Here is an 18655-nt window from a genome sequence, read left to right on the forward strand (position 1 = left end):
AGCGCCTTCTCCTTTCTCCTGCCCTTCGCTAACGTTAGCTTTTCCGGCGACCTCTTCTCCGCTCGCTAGCGCGTATCTGCGTCTAGCCGGGATGCCTGAGCCCCAGTGCGATCTGTTATGCTTGCAGCTTCGGGAAACACGTGCTACTCGGGTGAATGAATCGAACGTCCCCACCCCCGCCGACAGCCAATAACTGCAAGTTGCAGCCCGGCCACTTCCGCCTATTGCGGGCGTCGGCCAGGGTCCGACGGCCCACGTGAGGCTCCCGAGACAAGGGAGTAGGCGGTGGTGCGCCAGGGGCGGGCTCTCCCAGCCTCGCCACTAATCCAGGCGCTCGCCGGGGACGGGAGGGGCGGGGCTGACGTGGGGCGCCAAGGCTTAAACGTGACGGACAGGCGGGCGCAGGGAGGAGTCCACAGCCGAGGGGCGAGGAGTGACGGAGAACACTGCCCAATAACGGGAGGGGTTGGGCTGCCTGGGCCAATAGGAAGTCCGTAAGGCGGGGCCGGGACTGCAGCAAGTTCGGTTGCACGGAGACCGCAGCTGTTCTCTGTCAGTGGAGGCAGCGGCAGTAGAGGCGGCGGCGAGGACTGGCAGCGGCGAGGAGGTGAGTGTCCGCCGCGCTCCGCACGGTCCTCTTCCCGCGGCGGGTCGGAGCGGGTGGACGTGCGCCGACGCCGCCGCGAGGGACGTTTATGTAAGGGTCGCGCGCGCAGAGGCGGCGCGGGCTCCGCGAGTGACGGCTGGAGGAGACGGCGGCGAGCGGCGCGAGGTGCGCGACGCGGAGTGCGCCGCCCCTCCCCCTCGCGCGGGGGCTCGGCCGGCTGGACCCGCCCCCGGACCCACCCCCGTCTCCAGCCCCCAAGCGCCCGTCTGCCGCGTCCTCCCTCGGGCTGCCTCATTCTTGCTCTCGGGCCCATTTTGCAGATGGAGAAACTGACTAAAGCGCCTCGCGAGAGGTCCCTGAGGGTTCGAACCCAAGTCTGTCAGGATCAGGAGCCCAAGTTGTCCCCATCGTACTGGATATGGCTCAGCTCTGCAGGAAGCCGCGGCGTGTAAGGCGAGGGCTTTCCTTGTTCCCGGCGCTCGCACTCCGCCTCCCGTAGGATCTTCCACTTTGTTTCGGACGGGGAAGCTCCAGGCGCCCAGACGCAGTGATTCGCCCAAGGCCGCTCATTTGGGAGGTGGGGCTGGACTCAGCCCCTTATTTCTCCAGCTTTTAGTAGTTTACACAGCGCATCAGAGTCGGAAGCCAAGTCCCTAGGTCCCTGGCAACTTTGAGATTCTTTTCTTTTTTTTTTTTAGACAGGGTCTTGCTGTCACCCACCCAGGCTGGAGTGCAGTGCCGCGACCTCCCGGGCTCAAGCGACCCTCCTGCCACAGTACCCCAGTGCTGGGACTACGGGCGGGCGCCACCACGCCTAGCTAATTTTTGTATTTTTTGATGGAGACGAGCTTCCGTCATTTTGCCCAGGTTGGTCTCGTACTCCTACGCTCAAGTGAGCGGCCTGCCCTGGCTTCCCAAAGTGCTGAGATTACAGGCGTGCCTGGCCTGAAATTCTTAAAAATCAGATTGTGTCTTATTTTGTGAGAAGAGGTAGGCCAGGGCTCCTTACCCCTTCTCCAGCTGAGAAAACAGGCTCAGAGAAGTACCAACACTTGCTGATGACAACCAGAACCTCCAGAGTGCCTGCCATCTGCCTCCCTGTTGCTCCCGTACCCACTGCCACCAGCAGCCCTGGCTGGCCTCCCCCAAGGCACCCTATCCTTGTATGTGATGCAAACACTTGTGCTGGGGGTGGATGTGCTCAGCATTTCTCTCACTTGCAGCTACAGCTTCCTGCCTGCACGCTCTCCTTAACCGTTGAACTCTTAATCACATTCTTTTGCACACCTACAGTGTTCCTATCCCTACACGGGGCTGAAAGACAGCGTGGGCGATGAGGTCAATCCTTGTCCTACAACTGCTGACAAACCGATTGGGGGAGAGAAAAATAAACAAAACCTAAGCAGCAAGACAGTCTGCTGCAGATGTTTGTAGAGAGCCTAGTGGGCGAGGTATTGGCCCTAGGAGGACATGGAAGAGGAAGTTCAGTAGAGGCCAGTAAATCACAGCAAACCACACACTAAAGCAAGAGAGAGGAGAAATGGCCTGGAAGGAGATGGGCTTGGGAAGGCTTCGTGGAGGAGGTGAGTGGTGGGCCTCTTTTTGATGCCACTGGCAGTGGAGAAGCAGTGATTGGATTTGAGCAGCTAGAAAGTTTTATTCTGGAGAGGTTTTGTTAAAGAGGTTTGTGAGACGGAGTTTCACTCTTGTCACCCAGGCTGGAGTGCAGTGGTGTGATCTTGGCTCACTGCAACCTCCACTTCCCGAGTTCAAGCGATTCTCCTGCCTCAGTCTCTTGAGTAGCTGGGATTACAGGCACATGCCACCACGCCTGGCTAATTTTTGTATTTTTAGTAGAGATGGGGTTTCACCATGTTGGCCAGGCTGGTCTTGAACTCCTGACCTCAGGTGATCTGCCCGCCTCGACCTCCCAAAGTGCTGGGATTATAGGCATAAACCATCACACCTGGCCAGTTACAGAGGTTTCAAGCAATTAGGACTGGAAGAAGAAGGCTGAGGAAGGTGGAAAGAGAATGTAGGGGACACAGCTTCACTGTTGGGTGTAAGAAACTTGATTGGTCACTGGGAAGAGGCCTCTACAGGAGATGTAACCAGGTGAGGGCACTAGGATTTGCTAAGGTGCTGGTAAGTCAGTGACTGGAAGCCAACCTGAGGAAGCAAGATTAGATGCAAAGGTAGACCGGGCTGGGCGCGGTGGCTCATGCCTTTAATCCCAGCACTTTGGGAGGCCGAGGCGGTTGGGTCACCTGAGGTCAGGAGTTCCAGACCAGCCTGGCCAACATGGTGAAACCTCGTTTCTACTGAAAATACAAAAACTAGCCAGGCATGATGTCAGGCACCTGTAATCCCAGCTACTCAGAAGACTGAGGCAGGAGAATTGCTTGAACCTGGGAGGTGGAGGTTGCAGTGAGCTGAGATCACACCCCTGCACCCCAGCCTGGGCGACAGAGTGAGACTCCCTGTCGAAAAAACAGAAAAAGACAAAAAACCAAACCAAAACAAAAAAAGCCCAAAAGGCAGACAGGGCTCTGAGGGCCCAGCTGCAGGCCTGAGCTGTGGTTTGTATCCCATGGTGTTCTGGTAAGCTCCCTGAAAGCAGCCGGACATTTGTTTACTAATGGCTCCTCCACCCTGCCATGCTCTGTCCTTAGGGAAGGGGCTTTGTTCACTACAGTTGCTCAGTATCTGCTTTTTGAATTAATTTAGGCTGTCATCCAAAGTTTCCTTAGTTTACCCCAGTGTACCCTCATGTGCCATATTGCCTTCTGTCTTTCTACTGAAGCCCGCTGCAGCCTGGCTGACCCAGTTCCCTGTGTCAGTCCTCACCTCCAGGATCTCCCCTGGAAGGTTGCCCCTGGTAGCCCACAGTGGGTCCCCCAGGCCCTTTGCCCCTTTTTGTCCTGCTTCTTGCTTTCACCGGTCTCACTTCCGGTGCGTGCCCCAGGTGCTGTGATAGGTACCTGTCCTCTCAAGACCACCACTCATGGGGGCTCTGGGACCAGTGGCAGGGCAGGACCTCAGATTCACTACTCTCATCCCAAGCCACAGTTCCCTGTGTCCCTCTTCTGTCTGTCCTCACAGTCCCTAATAGTGCCAGGAACAAGTAGGTGCTTAATGAATGTTTTGGGTGAATTAGTTGAAAAGGGGCCAAATGGGGAGCCAGTGAGGAGAGAAGAGTGAAAGATGGGGAATACGGAAAGGAGTTACCTTTCAGGGTGGCAGGGATGGCCAGCACCATGGTCAGTATGGCAGAAAATCTGGCAGTCCACATTTCTCACTGGCACCTTCTGCATGGGCTGGAGGCCTCGTTCAGGTCAACATTTTCTGCTGTTTTTTTTTTTTTTTTTTTTTTTTTGAGACGGAGTCTTGTTGCCCAGCCTGGAGTACAGTGGCACCATCTTGGCTCACTGCAACCTCTGCTTCCCGGGTTCAAGCGATTCTCCTGCCTCAGCCTCCCGAGTAGCTGGAATTACAGGCACCACCCTTTCACCTGGCTAATTTTTGTATCTTTAATGGAGATGGGGTTTCATCATGTTGACAAGGCTGATCTTGAACTCCTGACCCTCCCAAAGTGCTGGGATTACAGACGTGAGCCACTGCGCCTGGCCTCTGGTCAACGTTTTCATTGAGGATGAGCATGGCTTTCTCTTTGGCTGCCTCCCAATGTTGTCCTGCCCCCATCTGAATGGGCACCGATTCTTGTTTCCTGAAAGTTCCCACTTTGGGGCAGGTTTCTCACCCAGAGGCGTCCTTCACAGCAGCGGGGCATTTTGCCTGCTCACTCTGAAACCTCACCTGGGCCTGACTGACCATGCCTTCCTCTCTTTCTCTTAGCTGCCTTCTAGTCTCACCTGTGAACACTTTGCCAAAGGAGTCGGGCCTGACGGTGGAAGACGGGAAATGGCCAAAAGAATAAACCATTTCCTCTTACTTACCGAATGAAAAACTTGCCTCATCTTGGCGTTCAAGACTCTCTAATATGATTCCACCTGTTGGGCTCTTTCTTCCATTTGACCCCGCAGGTACCCTCTTCTGTGTTAGCCCCCATAGTGAGATTCGTCACTGTTGCCCCAGACTCACTTCTCACGGTCCCCTCTCTCCTCTTGTTCTTGGTGACTTTGTTTTCCGCAGGGCCTTGCCTCTTATCTTGTCCTGTCAAAATTAAATTATTCTTCGAGACCTGGGACTTTATTAAGGCTTGCCGACTCTATTCAGTTGGACTGGGCTCTCTTTTCATAACAATGATGGTGATAAGTAATGATTTACTGTTTTTTTTTTTTTTTTTTTTTTTTTGAGATGGAGTCTCGCTCTGTCGCCCGGGCGGGAGTGCAGTGGCCGGATCTCGGCTCACTGCAAGCTCCGCCTCCCGGGTTCACGCCATTCTCCTGCCTCAGCCTCCCGTGTAGCTGGGACTACAGGCTCCCGCCACTTCGCCCGGCTATTTTTTTGTATTTTTTAGTAGAGACGGGGTTTCACCGTGTTAGCCAGGATGGTCTCGATCTCCTGACCTCGTGATCCGCCCGTCTCGACCTCCCAAAGTGCTGGGATTACAGGCTTGAGCCACCGCGCCCGGCCTGATTTACTGTTATTAATAATAAAAGCCAACTCCTGTGTGGTGGTGATGGCCTTGCTAAGCCCCTTACATACACATAATGTGATTATCACAACAATCCTATTACAAAGGTACTCTTAGATCCATCTCTTACAAATGGTGGACTCTCATAGGTGAGACACAGAGAGGTAAAATAACTCGCCCAGAGTCAAACAGCCAGGCAGGCTAGGCAGGCTCACTGCTGGAGTGCGTCTCACGTGCCATCCCATTTTTGCTGCTTTTAACCAGCCCCCAACAACTCGCTTTTTGGCACTTTGTGGGCAGGGCCTGAGTGTACATACAGTTCCTTGTGCAAGACGTGTGCTCAGTAAATATTTTATTGACTTGAGTGCCCCAGACATTGAATTTCAGTCTTGACATTATCTGCCAAGGCAGCTGGTTTTCTCTGAACAGGGATTTGAGCTTGCTGGCCTGTGTTTCCATTCTGCTGTTCATTGACTAGTGGCTAGAGCAGGTGTGGCTTTTTCAGAAATAAGCAGTTGATAAAACTCCGAAAAGTGAACACACGATACCAACTGTGGGCTCCCGTGGGCATAAACACGAGGTGTACTCTTAGTGTGGCAGGGAGGGATTTGAGGAAATAGCCAGGAAATAGGGAACACATTTCAGGTCACGTAAGACAGCTCCTTATTAGTGTCAGGTTGCAGAGTGAGAGAAGAACCAGAGTCCCAGTATTCAGAGGGAGCTCCTGAAGGATTAGAGACAGCTCTGTGGAGATGCAGAGAAAGCAGGCCTGAGGCTGGATGGAGTGGGGAGGAAGAGAAAGCACTTCAGATAAAACAAGAGCTGTTTCTAGAACTTCTTGTTCATGTATAGTGGGTGTCAGAAAGGGGTTTTACTTAAGTGCTTCCCACCAAGCCTGTCGGTTAACGTCCCATTGTGTCCTCTGTGCCAGGCATGGTGCCAGTGCTGTGCGTGTGCTGCCTCATTGGGTATTCCCTAGAACGCTGTGAGATGGGCATTGTTATTATTCCCATTTTACAGATGAGGAAACAGACTTGGAGTGATTACAGAGCTGCTGTCAGAGTAACAAGGGGTGTAGTCCAGGCAGTGGGACAGCAGAGCTGGTGCTTCCAGCCCTGTACCCTCCTGGTGCCCTCAGAGACTCCCCCAAGATGGAAGCAAAGAAACGGTTCTCGGCCAGGCGTGGTGGCTCACGCCTGTAATCCCAGCACTTCAGGAGGCTGAGGCGGGCGGATCACCTGAGGTCGGGAGTTCGAGACCAGCCTGACCAACATGGAGAAACCCTGTCTCTACTAAAAATACAAAATTAGCTGGGCGTGGTGATACATGCCTGTAATCCCAACTACCTCAGGAAGCTGAGGCAGGAGAATTGCTTGAACCCAGGAGGCAGAGGTTGCGGTGAGCCGAGATCATGCCATTGCACTCCAGCCTGGGTAACAAGTGAAAAAGTTCTCTGGGTTCTAAAATCTGTGTTGGCTGGGTGTGGTAACTCACACCTGTAATCCCAGCACTTCGGAAGACCGAGTCGGGCAGATCGCCCGAGGTCAGGAATTCGAGAGCAGCCTAGCTAACATGGCAATACCCCATCTCTACTGAAAATGAAAAAATTAGCTGGGCGTGGTGGCGTGCGCCTGTAATCCCAGCTACTCAGGAGGCTGAGGCAGGAGAATCACTTGAACCCGGGAAGCAGAGGTTACAGTGAACCGAGATCATGCCACTGCACTCCAGCCAGGGCGACAGAGCCAGACTTTGTCTTAAAAAAACAAAACAACAACAACAAAAAAACTATGTTCTTGCCACTCCTGTTTTCTCTGGGAAGTTCTTGGAACAGTGAGAGTAATGCTGTTTTTTTCTTTGCTTTAGATACTGTCTGCCTTCTGGAGAACTGACCAAACACTAAGCGTAAGTCCTGTGCCTGAATCCAGGCTGGCGGGATGCGTGGGGGTCTTCACCAGGAGCAGCTGTGGATGCCAGCAGTTTGGCATGTCAGGTCTTAAGCTCAATGAATAAAAAAAGGCTGTGCTCTGATTTTTGGATAATATCCATTTAAGCAGTCTTATCTGTTTCCAGTTGCTCTTGATTTTTACAGGAAAGTGACATCTGGCTCCCTGCTGGCCCCATTTGGCATCTGGCCAGCCTAAGCAGAATGCCCTGCTTCTGGAAGGGTATGATCAGCTTGGGAAGCTGGGCAGGAAGAATCCCTGGGGCTGGGCCGCCTCTAAGAAGACCCCTTGAGTCAGCGTGGAGAGCAGGCAGCTGTGGTGCGAGGTGGCTCTGCCAGCTGGTTGTAAAGTCACTTGACACGGGTTCCCGGAAGGTGACGCTCAGCCTTTGCCAGTCACGGTAACAATGGGGAAAAGGGAACCTGCCCCTTCTTCCCCTGCATATTTTACAGGCATGTGCCACCACACCTGGCTAATTTTTTTTTTTTTTTTTTGAGACGAGTCTCACTCTGTTGCCAGGCTGGAGTGCAGTGGCGTGATCTCGGCTCACTGCAACCTCCGCCTCCTGGGTTCAAGTGATTCTCCTGCCTCAGCCTCCAGAGTAGCTGGGAGTACAGGTGCGTGCCACCACGCTCAGCTAATTTTTGTATTTAGTAGAGATGGGATGTCACCATGTTGGCCAGGATGATCTCAATCTCTTGACCTGGTGATCGTCCACCTCGGCCCCTCAGAGTGCTGGGATTACAGGCGTGAGCCACCGCGCCCAGCCTAATTTTTGTATTTTTAGTAGAGACAGGATTTTACCATGTTGGTCAGGCTGGTCTCAAACTCCTGATCTCAGGTGGTCCGCCCTCCTCGCCCTCCCCATGTGCTGGGATTACAGGTGTGAGCCACCACGCCTGGCCTCTACTGCTTTTAAGGTTCCCCCAACATGGATTTCCCTGGTGGCAGGTGCCTGGGAGATTCAGTGGCCTCCCCTCAGCCTAAATTCCACAGCCCTCCAGCCGGTCCCCTGCTAGTCCAGTCCCCTCTTCCCCTGCTGGTCTGCCAGAGCAGCCGAGCCAGGGAGCCAGGTGCTCTCCCAGCATTTGTGACAACAATAATGCTCTTCCCTTCAAGCCTGCTGTGGCCTTGGGGACTTTGTGGCTCAGGGACAACTTTCTCCAGAGCTCACGTCCAGTGCTGAGTGGTACAGGAGTTTTTTTCGGTTTTCCTCAGACACCCTTCATGATGCAGGAGCTAGTTTCCTGTGTGAGATTTCCCACTGTCCTCCCTTGGACCTAGGTCTTGAGCCAGCAGGCGCCGTCTGCAGGCTACTGTTGGGTAAGGGCAATGGGCTCGTGGTGGGAATGGTCATAACGTGGAAGAACTCCACCCTCCACAAGTTTCATCTGCTTGTTCTCTCTCTGCTTGCTCTGTCCTCTTATTCTTGGCTGATAGAGATGGATGTTATTTCTCTTACTTGCGCCCCTACAATGAGAGGTGGGCGTGTTGGAGAATCCCCCCAAACCACTTGTCTTACGGAACTGAAGAAACTGAAGCCTAGAGAAGGCTGGTTAGCAGAATCCAAGATGCTGATCCCTTTTTTTTTTTTTCTTCTTTTAAGATTGCCATCTTTTATTGATGTCTTGCCTTTGATCCATCAGTAGAGAGGGAAAATCAGTCACCAAGAAGGGACCTCTTCTTCCAGGTCATGTAATTTGTCAAAGCTTGTTTGGCTCCTCCGTTCCCAAGGCTCTGCTGAGTTGAGCTTTGCCTAGGGACTAAGGCTCTGTGGTCTGAGCTTGTCACCCTCCCCTCCTCTTCAGCTTTCTCCTGGGGGGACATGGATGTGGCCCTTTGTTGTGTTGTTAACTGTTATGCCTGAAGGCATTACCCCAGGTACTCTCAGCACTATCTCGGGTTCCTTGCTCTTGTGTTACCTCTTTGTCCTGATTTGCCTGGAGACCAGAGAAAGGGGTGGGGCGGGGAGGTCACTGGACGGCTGGGAGTACATTTCCACTGCCTGTGTGTAGAAGGGCCTGACTGCTTCTGTGGCAGCTCCTTTCCTGACGACATCCACCATGACATCACGAAGAGGCTCTGGGAAAATTCCACGACCTGGCTGTGCTGAGTCATACTTAGTCTCTGGGGATGTGTGTCACCTTTCCCATGTCTGTCACCGGGTGCTGCAGTCACTATGAAGTGACACATACTGGCCATTTCTTACGTTTGCACATCACTTTATGTTTCTCTGAGAGCCTCTTCTCACGCACATGCTGTGTATCAATGTGAAATGTATTAATATTAAATAATTAATAATAATTGTATTATTTATTCTGGAAAATATTTCTCTCTCGCAATGGGTGGGGAGCCAGAGGTTCAGAGAGACTAGAGGCTAAGTGACTTGGTGAGTTTCGGGTGACTGGTCTGTGGCATGTCTGAGGGAGATTTGGATGCCACACCCACTCTTACCCCTGGATTTTTATGTAATGCAAACGTGTTATACAGAAATTAATTTGGTCGAAAACAATTGATTTTCAATTTGCTAAAATTATGAATTCAGAACCTAGTTATTTTAAGGGCTAGTCTTTTAAGTTTAGCTTGTAAGTGTAGCCTATAAATCTTTCTGATTTGTTTACAATTCTAGGACATTTTAACAGTCACTTTCAGGGGGCCCGGTTTTTTTCCTTTTTTTTTTTGAGATGGAGTCTCACTCTGTCACTCAGGCTGGAGTGCAGTGGCGTGATCTTGGCTCACTGCAACCTCCGCCTCCTGGTTCAAGCGATTCTCCTCCTGCCTCAGCCTCCCGAGTAGCTGGAATTACAGGCATGTGCTACCATGCTGGCTAATTTTTTTGTATTTTTAGTAGAGATGGGGTTTCTCCATGTTGGTCAGGCTGGTCTCAAACTCCTGAGCTCAAGTGATCTGCCTGCCTCAGCCTCCCAAAGTTCTGGGATTCGAGGCGTAAGCCACTGCGCCTGGCCTTAGGGGGCTTTTTCATTAATGGTTGGTCCCATTTGCAAATGTAATGAAACTCTTCTGAAATTTTTCAATTGAACTTATAAATTATATTCAATTTTCATTGACTATTTTAATAATTCTGGCCGGGCACGGTGGGTGGCTCATGCCTGTAATCCCAGCACTTTGGGAGGCTGAGGCGGGCAGATCACGAGGTCAAGAGATCGAGACCATCCTGGCCAACATGGTGAAACCCCATCTCTACTAAAAATACAAAAATTAGCTGCGTGTGGTGGCAGGCACCTGTAATCCCAGCTATTGGGAGGCTGAGGCAGGAGAATCACTTGAACCTGGGAGGTGGAGCTTGCAGTGAGCCGAGATTGTGCCACTGCATTCCAGCCTGGTGACAAAGCAAGACTCCATCTCAAAATAATAATAACAATAATAATACTTCCATTTGTCTGATTAAAGTAAAACCTCTCATACCTAAATGACTCTTGTAAATCTAATAAATGAAACAATGTTACACTTTTCTTAAACTTTCCTGGCCGGGCGCGGTGGCTCAAGCCTGTAATCCCAGCACTCTGGGAGGCCAAGGCGGGCGGATCACGAGGTCAGGAGATCGAGACCATCCTGGCTAACACGGTGAAACCCCGTCTCTACTAAAAAAATACAAAAAAAAAAAACTAGCTGGGCGAGGCGGCGGGCGCCTGTAGTCCCAGCTAATCGGGAGGCTGAGGCAGGAGAATGGCGTAAACCCGGGAGGCGGAGCTTGCAGTGAGCTGAGATCCGGCCACTGCACTCCAGCCCGGGCGACAGAGCAAGACTCTGTCTCAAAAAAAAAAAAAAAAAAAAAAACAAAAAACTTTCCTATACTGTTTTATGTTTTATTTATTTATTTTTGTTTATTTTGAGACAGGGTCTCATTCTGTCACTCAGGCTGGAGTGCAGTGGCACAGTCTCAGCTCACTGCAACCTCTACCTCCCAGGCTCGGGTGATCTTCCCTTTTCAGACTCCTGAGTAGCTGGGATTATAGGTTCAAGCCACCACACCCAGCTAATTTTTGTACTTTTTGTAGAGACAGGGTTTCACCACATTGTCCAGGTTCGTCTCGAACTCCTGAGCTCAAACAATCAGCCCGCCTTGGCCTCCCAAAGTGCTGGGATTACAGGTGTGATACATTTTAGTGTTTTTAACAGCTTTATTGGGGTATTATTGAGATAAGTTGCACATATTTAAAGTGTATGATTTGATAAGTTGTAACATATGTGTACACTTGTGAAACTATCAGCGCAGTCCAGAGAGTGAACACATTCATCACCTTTGGAATTCCTCCCTCTGCCTTCGCACTCTTCAAGAAACCATGGAACTGCTTTCTGTTACTATAGGTTAGTTTCCATTTTCTGGAATTTCACATAAATTGACTCATACAGTATATATTCTTTTTTCTCTGCATTCTTTTACTCAGCATAATTATCTTGAGATACATCCATATTGTTGCATGTATTGATAGTTAATTTCCTTCTTTTTTTTTTTTTTTTTTTTAAGACAGATTCTTGCTCTGTTACCCAAGCTGGAATATAGTGGTGTGATCATAGCTCACTGCAGCCTTGATCTTCTGGGCTCACGTGATCTCCCATCTCACTGAGTAGCTGGAACTACAGGTGTGTGCCACTACGCCTGGCATATATATATTATATATAAATATATATATATATATTATGTATTATATGTATATTAATCTTTAGTAGAGATGAGACCTCACTGTGTTGCTTAGGCTTGTCTTTTTTTTTTTTTTTTCTTTTTTTTGAGACGGAGTCTCGCTCTGTCACCCATGCTGGAGTGCAGGGGCGTGACCTCAGCTCACTACAACCTCTGCCTCCTGGGTTCACGCCATTCTTCTACCCCAGCCTCCCGAGTAGCTGGGACTACAGGCGCCCGCCACCACACCCGGCTAATTTTTATTTTTGTATTTTTAGTAGAGACAGGGTTTCACCATGTTAGCCAGGATGGTCTCAATCTCCTGACCTCGTGATCCGCCCGCCTCAGCCTCCCAAAGTACTGGGACTACAGGCGTGAGCCACCACACCCAGCCTTTTTTTTTTTTTCTCCCTTCTTTTTGCTGATTTTGTTTATGGGTATTACAGTCTATCCAGTCACCTTTGTTGGTCATCTCAGGTGCTTCAACTTTTTGGCATTTACAACACATCATGCCTGGCTGATTTAAAAAATTTTTTTTTTTTTTTGTTAGACGGAGTCTCACTCTGTTGCTCAGGCTGGAGTGCAGTTTCATGATCTTGGCTCACTTACAACCTCCACCAACCGGGTTCAAGGGATTCTTCTGCCTCAGCCTCCCAAGTAGCTGGGACTACGGGCGCAGGCCACCACAACCAGCTTATTTTTGTATTTTTAATAGAGACAGAGTTTCACCATATTGGCTAGGCTGATCTCAAACTCCTGACCTCATGATCCACCCGCCTTGACCTCCCAAAGTGCTGGGATTACAGGCGCGAGCCACTGCACCTGGCCTTTTAAAAATTTTTCTTTGTAGAGATAGGATTTCACTATGTTGCCAGGACTGGTCTCAAACTATCAAGCGATCCACCTGCCTCAGCCTCCCAAAATTGTGGGATTACAGATGTGAGCCATCATACCTGGCCTCAGTTACATGTTTTAATTGGAATCTCAAGACTGATTTGTTATTCAAAACAGACCATATTCTCTTAGAGTACGTAAAGTAACAGATAACACACAGATTTCTTAACACAAAAATATAAATACTATGGTTTTTGTTTTCCTAGCCTTGTCTATATTTAATCTGATATCTTCCTGGAATTAGAGAAGCTTACCTAATAAGGAAATCAATACATTATTTTAAAGTATAGTAAATTATTTTTCTAATCAACTTTTGGCCTTTGTTTCTCAACCGGATGACATTTTCTTTATAATTAAGGAGACCCCTGGCCGAGATGAGACTGGACTTTGAATCTAACTGCTAAGCAGAGCCTGTTCCTTTGCCACCATGTTGCCTCCAAATGGTGATGGTCTCACAGCCCCTGTGCCTCAAATGGAAGTATCATATTACTAATCTCTTCCTCTTCTCATCCAATGTGACTCTTCTGTTCTGACCCCCACCCTAAGCCATTTGAATTCAGTTAATCTATTTAAGGCTTTCTTTTTGTTATGCAGTATGGTCACAAAAATAGGTAGAACTAAATACAAAATAGATACAGTTTAGATTTCTGTAGATTCTCTGTATCTCCCAAGGCTTTCTCCGACCAAGGACTAGTTGTAAAATCATGTCAGTGACCCACCAGGGCTAGAATTTGAGTCCCAGCCTTCTGAGTCCATGTCTGGAGTTTCCTCCCATCTCTTAAACCTTTCCAAATAAAGAGAAAGAGAGAGTGGTACTTACGAGTTCTTGCTTTCTGATCATGCCTGGTTACCAAGAAATTATGGCATCTGGAACCAGTGCCACCTTTGTCATGTTCTTCAGTTTACCCCCTTGGAAATGGTGAGAATTCTGGCCTCTCTCTAACCTCCCGGTGGAGAGCTACCAATCTTTGGAGAGGCCATTGCCATCAAATTCTTGTTAGAAATCTGCATCTTGGATAATAACTAGATGCAGAATTGCTTTCCTGTCCTGGTCACTGGGTATGGCCCCAGGAAGCTTGTAGGTGGTGAGTGGACCTGGTTGAGAATCATTAATGCAATTTGACCTCTCCTTTGATGTCTGATGCACATGTGGCCCTGTGTGAGTAAGACCAGAGGTTTGTAGAGTGACAAGAAAAGGACATTTGGGGGAGAAATTGGCAGGAGACTGACTGAGGTTTTTGCACTGCAAGAGTTTTTTGTCCCCCATTTAAAAAAATTGTGGTAAAATACATTGTCTTCGTCTCTTTGGGCTGCTATAACAAAAATAACTTTATTCTAGGTAATTTATAAGCAATAGAAATTTATGTATGTATTATTTTTATTTATTTATTTTATTTTATTTTATTTTGAGACGGAGTCTCGTTCTGTAACCCAGACTGGAGTGCAGTGGCGCAATCTCGGCTCACTGCAAGCTCTGCCTCCTGGGTTCATGCCATTCTCCTGCCTCAGCCTCCTGAGTAGCCGGGACTACAGGCATCCGCCACCATGCCCTCCTAATTTTGTATTTTTAATAGAGATGGGGTTTCTCCATATTGGTCAGGCTGGTCTCCCAACTCCTGACCTCAGGTGATCTGCCTGCCTTGGCCTCCCAAAGTATTGGGATTACAGGCATGAGCCACCATGTCCAGCTTCTGCAGGAGTTTTAAGTACAGTCTGTCCTCACCTGTGGCTGTGTTCCCCTTTCAGGTGGTAAAGGAGCACTGTGAGATACAGTATTTAATAGCACAGTTGTTTCTTGGTATCCTCTGGGGACTGGTTCCCAGACTCCTTATAGATGCCAAAATCCTCCAAGATGCTCAAGTGCTTGATAGAAAATGGCATAGTATTTGCATATAACCTATGTGTATCATCTTATGTACTTTAAATAATCTCTGGATAGCTTAAAATACCCAGTCCAATGTAAATGCCATGTAAATAGTTCTTATACTGTATTGTTTTTATTTGCATTATTTTTTATTGTTGTATTGTCATTTTTTATTTTGCTTTTTTGAATATGTTTGATCCCCAGTTGGTTGAATTAGTGGATGTGGAACCCACAGATACAGAGGGCTGACCATATAGTAAATGAAGGCAGTGATGTCACTGAGTGGCCACTCTGCTCTCAGAGAGAAAGGAAAATGTGCCTCACCATAGGACTGGTATTAAATGGCTGGGGGGTGCAGAGAAGATTAAACCTAAAACTTAGTCACTTAACACAGCAATTCCAGTTCTAGAAATGCAACCTGTGGCATCATGGGACAAGCATGCAAACATATGAGGTGATAGCAGAAATTGGGAAATCACCAAAACGTACATCAGAAAATGGTTGCTACATATGAAGTCTGTTCCGTGTCATATGATACAGCCTTTAAAAATAGCTCATGTATCCTAATCAAGCTGTCACTCTATTACCGCAGGACAAGAGCTATGATGCCTTTACACAAAAAATGTATATTATAAAACAGAATGTGTAATATCTCATTTTTTGTTATTTTGGAATGCTATACCAACAATTTGTTCAGGTTGCTGGAGTTACGAAATTATGTGTTTAAAAAATTTTCTATGTAGTATTTTTTCTTTGTAGTATGTTTTAAGTTATCAATTTAAAAAATCTAAATAGAGAAGGGTGCAATTCATAACACTACTTGGGGCTTAAGGTTGAGTACTAGGTACTTAACTATCAGAGTTCTACTTTTTTACCCCTCTTTTCCAAAAAATTGTTTCGGGGGATGAAAACCTCTTTGTAAACGCCATATGAGATATAGATTGCTGGGGAGTGGTGGGGTGAGGACTTCATAAAAGCTCTTCCTCTATTAAAAGGAATGAGAAAACTGGCAAAAATGATCAAAACCAACTTTTTCAGAACTCAAGAAATTAACCAAAGGCTTGCAACAATCTAAGACACATTTATTCAGGAAAAATTGCAGAAAAAAATTATCCTTGTTTTCAACAAAAAGTTACGAGGCATGCAAAGAAACAAGAAAGTATGGTTCATACGCAGGGAAAGACACAGTCTTTTCCAGCCCAGATGTTGGACTTCATAGACAATGATGTTAAATCAACTATTTTAAATATGTCTAAAGAACTTAAGGAAAATGTGAGAAGAATGCCTCACCAAATAGAGGGAGGCCAAGGCGGGCAGATCACGAGGTCGGGAGATCGAGACCATCCTGGCTAACACAGTGAAACCCCGTCTCTACTAAAAATACAAAAAATTAGCTGAGTGTGGTGGCACGCACCTATTGTCCCGGCTACTTGGGAGGCTGAGGCAGGAGAATCGCTTGAACCCGGGAGATGGAGATTGCAGTGAGCTGAGATGGTGTCACTGCACTCCAGCCTGGGTGACAGAGCAAGACTCTGTCTCAAAAAAAACCCAAAAAACCCCAGAAATTCTGGAGTTGAACAGTACAGTTACTGACATGAAAAATTCTCTAGAGGCTGAACAGATTTGAGCAGGCAGAAAAAAATCAGCAAGCTTGAAGGTAGATACCTTGAGATGTTTCAGGCTGAGAATGAAAAAAGAATGAAGGCGCTGGGCGCAGTGGCTCACGCCTGTAATCCCAGCACTTTGGGAGGCTGAGGTGGGTGGATCACAAGGTCAAGAGATCGAGACCATGGTGAAACCCCGTCTCTACTAAAAATACAAAAAATTAGCCGGGCGCGGTGGCAGGCGCCTGTAGTCCCAGCTACTCAGGAGGCTGAGGCAGGAGAATGGCGTGAACCTGGGAGGCAGAGCTTGCAGTGAGCTGAGATCACGCCACTGCACTCCAGCTTGGGGGACACAGCGAGACTCCGTCTCAAAAAAAAAAAAAAAAAAAAAAAGGGATTAAGGAAAGTTAACAGCTTCAGAGACTCATGGTGCACCGTCATGCAAATCAACATATGCATGATGAGAGTCCTGGAAGGAGAGGAGAGAAAGGGTCAGAAAGAATGGCCAGAAGCTGATGAAAAACAATAACCGACCCACTCAAGAAACTCAGTGAACTCCAATGAGGATGAATATCAGAGATCCACAGCGAGATATTTCATAACTAAAGTGTCAAATGACAAAAGAATCTTGAAAACAGCAAGAGATGAGCAACTTATCTTGTACAAAGGATCTTTGATCAGATTAACAGCTCATTTCTCCTCAGAAACCGTGGGAGCCAGAAGGCAGTGGGATGAACGCTGTTGAAGGCAAAACCTTCAACTGTAATTATTGGACTTTTGAGTCATAGATGGCCCTGACCTCTTTGTCTTCAGGGACAGTTTTTCAATTTAATCCCTAATAATCCCTAATAACCATTAGTCAAACTTCCTTGACCTGTAGGAAGGCCTGTCTTTAGGCTGGGCACAGTGGCTCACGCCTATAATCCCAGCGCTTTGGGAGGCCCAGACAGGTGGATCACCTGAGGTCAGAAGTTCGAGACCAGCCTGACCAACATGGTGAAACCCCATCTCTACCAAAATACAAAAACTAGCCAGGAGTGGTGGTGCATACCTGTAGTCCCAGCTACTTAGGAGGCTGAGGCACGAGAATCATTGCTTGAACTTGGGAGGCGGAGGTTGCAGTGAGCCGAGATTGTGTCACTGCACTCCAGCCTGGGTGCCTGGGTGCCTGGGTGACAGAGTGAGACTCCATCTCAAAAAAAAAAAGAAAAGAAAAGAAAAAAGGATGACCTGTCTTTTACAGAGTTCTCTTCCCCAAGGTTTTCTAGAAATACCCCAGGGATGCTTATGTGTTCCACCAAGTTTGGAACATAGTTAGGGAGTGAAAAACATGTTAAATGAATGTCATCTGGCTTGGTTATTTCCTTGGCCAGCTGTTCTCTTCTGCATGTTGCCTAGTTCTCCCTGCCCCAGGGCTGTTACTTCACCCTTCATACCTACTGCCTTAAAGATGCAAACGGGCTGTCAGGCATTTCACAACATTTTACTGAATGCTTGGAGATAGCAGAATGGAATTACAATACAGAAAAAGATGTTTTGCTCGCAAAGGGGAATTCACCCTTTACCTCCAGAAAAATAGAGCAATTGCCAATAACAATAATGGTGGCCTCTCTCCCCTGCCCATTAACTGTCAGGGGATCAACAAATACTGGGGTCTAATCTCAACTAGTGTTACTCCAGGACACCACATGGAGCTGACTGCTGATGTTCTGTTGTTGATAGTATCCTTTATGTGTGTGTAGCACTTTATAGTTTTATTTCATTTTTTCTCTCCTTTTTTTTTTTTGTGACAGGGTCTTGCTCTGTCACCAGGCTGGAGTACAGTGGCACCATCCAAGCTCACTGCAGCCTCCACCTCCTGGGCTCAAGCAATCCTCCCACCTCAGCCTCCCGAGTAGCTGAGACTACAGGCATGTGCCACCAACCCGGCTAATTTTTTTTTTTTTTTTTTTTTTTTGAGACAGGGTCTCACTCTGTCACCCATGCTGGAGTGCAGTGGCGTAATCACAGCTCACTACAGCCTCGACTTCCCAGGCTCAGATGATCCTCCCACCTTAGCCTCTTGAGTAGCTGGGACTACAGGCATGTGCCACCATGCCTGGCTAATTTTTGTATTTTTTGTAAAGATTGTGTTGCCCAGGCTGGTCTCACACTCCTGAGCTCAAGCGATCCTCCTGCCTCGGCCTTCCGAAGTGCTGGGATTACAGGCATGAGCTACAGCACTTGGCTAGTTTTATTTTATTAACCAGTTTTCCCTGGAACTGGTTATGGTTGTGGTTTTGCTGTTTGTGGATGACAGACCCGAGGTTCAGAGAGATTCAGTGTCTCTCTCAGCTTCACTAGGAAGAGTTATAGCCAAGCTCTGACAACAGCAAACCAGATTCTGGCCTGAGGTTCTCAGAATATGCTGCTGTTCCACAGGATGTTACGATATGGTGTGGCAGGGTGTTACAGTGCACAGGGCTGAAAAGACCAACCTGGGACCCTCCCCTTTCCTTCTGAAG

General features: G+C 48.2%; 1 protein-coding gene across 3 annotated transcripts in view; it reads left to right on the forward strand.

Moving 5' to 3' along the window:
• Positions 1-515: 515 nt before the first annotated feature.
• PC (pyruvate carboxylase) overlaps positions 516-18655 on the forward strand; it is a 107102-nt gene continuing 88962 nt past the window's right edge. Inside the window, exons 1-3 of one of the 3 annotated variants that reach the window (XM_037998990.2) lie at positions 516-607; positions 7068-7106; positions 7294-7547. The gene's annotated coding sequence lies outside the window, so the exon portion shown is untranslated. Of the gene's footprint in view, positions 608-4507; positions 4651-7067; positions 7107-7293; positions 7548-18655 lie in introns of those variants that run through there. The other 2 variants (XM_007970127.3, XM_073013423.1) reach the window with 2 other exon arrangements.

The sequence above is a fragment of the Chlorocebus sabaeus genome, chromosome 1 (genome assembly GCF_047675955.1).
Source record: "Chlorocebus sabaeus isolate Y175 chromosome 1, mChlSab1.0.hap1, whole genome shotgun sequence".
In the NCBI taxonomy this organism is placed as follows: Eukaryota; Metazoa; Chordata; class Mammalia; order Primates; family Cercopithecidae; genus Chlorocebus; species Chlorocebus sabaeus.